Source organism: Saccopteryx leptura, chromosome 5 (genome assembly GCF_036850995.1).
Source record: "Saccopteryx leptura isolate mSacLep1 chromosome 5, mSacLep1_pri_phased_curated, whole genome shotgun sequence".
Classification (NCBI taxonomy): domain Eukaryota; kingdom Metazoa; phylum Chordata; class Mammalia; order Chiroptera; family Emballonuridae; genus Saccopteryx; species Saccopteryx leptura.
Genome location: NC_089507.1, coordinates 189,070,917 through 189,073,501, shown reverse-complemented (window position 1 = coordinate 189,073,501; position 2,585 = coordinate 189,070,917). Strand labels below are relative to the sequence as shown.

At 47.0% G+C, this 2,585-nt stretch overlaps 1 pseudogene; it reads left to right on the top strand.

Annotated features, from left to right (window-relative positions):
• Nucleotides 1-804: 804 nt before the first annotated feature.
• Nucleotides 805-1,918, top strand: LOC136406631 (large ribosomal subunit protein P2 pseudogene; annotated as a pseudogene).
• The last annotated feature ends 667 nt before the right edge of the window (nt 1,919-2,585 follow it).

The window sequence follows — 2,585 nt, the reverse complement described above, 5'->3', positions numbered from 1 at the left end:
CTCTACAAAACTTCCTCCTTATACAAATACGCTACCTCGACTTCCTCCATTGGTCTAACAGTGAAAAGAACTTTGAGACTAGTCTATCTTTGCAATAGGTCTTTTTTGTTTATTTGTTTTGGTTTGTTCAGTACATCGTGTGATTACGAGTCCTGCAGTCAGCCTGCGGAGCCCCCGATTTCTGGCTTCCCCATTTACTAGCTGACTTAGTTCCAGTTAGCTCCTTTCCTTGCCCAGATTGCCCATCTGTAAAATGGGAAGAATACCTGAATTCATCACACAAGATCATTATAAGGTTTATATGACTTCCTAAAAATTCAAGGTTCAGTCATTAAAAGAGTGAGTTATGTTCAATAAATGATACTGGTTGTATTGTTTATATTGTCTTTTCTGTGGAGTTTTAAAATCATTTTAAATTTTAAATTACTTAGGCCTTGTCATTGGAGCTGACTCAGCCTTATCCCTAACTGGGGAATCCCAAGGGACATGAAGGGCAAAGCTGTAGCAGTCACAAGCAAGGGACAGGGCCTAAAATCCCAAATTTGGGGCATCCCTTGTTGCTGCTCTGCAAATGGACTGTTCCTGCTTTTCCTATCTAGCCTCAAGATGAATTGCTGCATTACAGGGAGGACCTTGAAGTTTGCGCATAAATATTTTGCGTGTAAAGGGAATATTTTTATCACTGAGCCATCTGCAGTGAGCATGAGTCAGGGAGAGAGACTCAGGCCAACTTCTCAGAGGTAATAGCCATAAATCAGTTTCTGCAGAAAATTAATCTCCCCTGACTCCTTTGAAAAGGTAGCAATGATTAGTAGACAGCGTAAGAATCTTCGAAAGAAGAATGGTCAGACAATGCCACTTAGAGCTTCTTCTACGCTCAGTGATGGTAGAGAAAAGTTGTTCCCTGAAGTAAGCACTGGGAAGGGGTGGTTCTGGCAGGCAGACACAGCAGAAGGAAATCGTTGGTGCCTGAAACTCACTATGTATATTAATGAGATCCCAATAAACAGCCTGGTATCTTCAGGGGGAGATGAGATGTTATGAAGCTGTTTGACCCAACATCAGCTTCTTTCTACTCACTGCTGCATACACCTAGGTCAGTGGTCCCCAACCGTTTTTGGGCCACAGACCAGTTTAATGTCAGAAAATATTTTCACGGACCGGCCTTTAGGGTGGGACAGATAAATGTATCACGTGACTGAGACAAGCATCAAGAGTGAGTCTTAGACGGATGTAACAGAGGGAATCTGGTCATTTTTTAAAAATAAAACATCGTTCAGACTTAAATATAAATAAAACGGAAATAATGTAAGTTATTTATTCTTTCTCTGCAGACCGGTACCAAATGGCCCACAGACTGGTACTGGTCCGTGGCCCGGGGGTTGGGGACCACGGCACTAGATGTCTTGAAAATATTTACCCAACCAGTTTGACCACTGGCACCCAATAGCTGAATATGGGTGATATCCAGGTGTTTTGGCCAGAGTCACAGAACTAAGGCATTCAGGAAACAGACATTGACTTTCCCTAGGTGACGCAGCCCAGGTGACATGAGCAGGACTCTCCTGCACCCCACATTGTCTCCTACCTGCTGGCCTTCCTTGGGGGCAATGCTTCCCCCAGCATCAGGGACAACAAGAAATTCCTGGGAAGTGTGGGCATCAAGGTGATGAAGACCGGTTCAAGAAGGTCATCAGTGAACTGAATGAAAAAAACATGGAAGATATTATGACCCAGGGTATTGGCAAGCTGGCCAGCATTCCTGCTTAGGGGGTGGAGCTATGGATGTCTCTGCTGCCCTCGGGGCTACAGCTCCTTTTGCTGGCTCTGCCCCAGCTGCTGCAGAGGGGATGAGAAGAAGGAGGAGTCAGAGGAGTCCAATGACGACGTGGGATTTGGCTTGTTGAGTCTTAAGTAAAAACCCTTTTTAAAGAAAAAAGAAAGAAGGAAAACAAAATAGACATTGAAGTGTCACCCACTCCAAGCTCTCACTTGAGGCAGGCCCAAATGGGAACAATCACAGACCGGTATTGCTCCTTTCTGTGTATCTCTTATCGTTGGACTTTTTTTTCTAAACTTAATTTGAGAGAAACATTGATTTGTGCTGCACTTCTTTACGATTTCATTGGTTGCTTCTTATACATGCTTTGACGGGAGATCAAACCCACAACCTTAGTGTGTTGGTACCACACTATCCCCAACTGAGCTGCTTGACCAGGGCCCATCACTGGGCATTTAAAGTGTGCTTCCCGGCCCTGGCCAATTGGCTCAGCAGTAGAGCTTCGGCCTGGCGTGCGGGAGACCCGGGTTCAATTCCCAGCCAGGGTACATAGGAGAAGCGCCCATTTGCTTCTCCACCCCCCCTTCCACTCTGTCTCTCTCTTCCCCTCCCGCAGCCAAGGCTCCATTGGAGCAAAGATGGCCCAGGTGCTGGGGATGGCTCCTTGGCCTCTGCCCCAGGCGCTAGAGTGGCTCTGGTCGCGGCAGAGCATCGCCCCCTGGTGGGCAGAGCGTCACCCCTGGTGGGCGTGCCAGGTGGATCCTGGTCGGGCGCATGCGGGAGTCTGTCTGACTGTCTCTCCCCG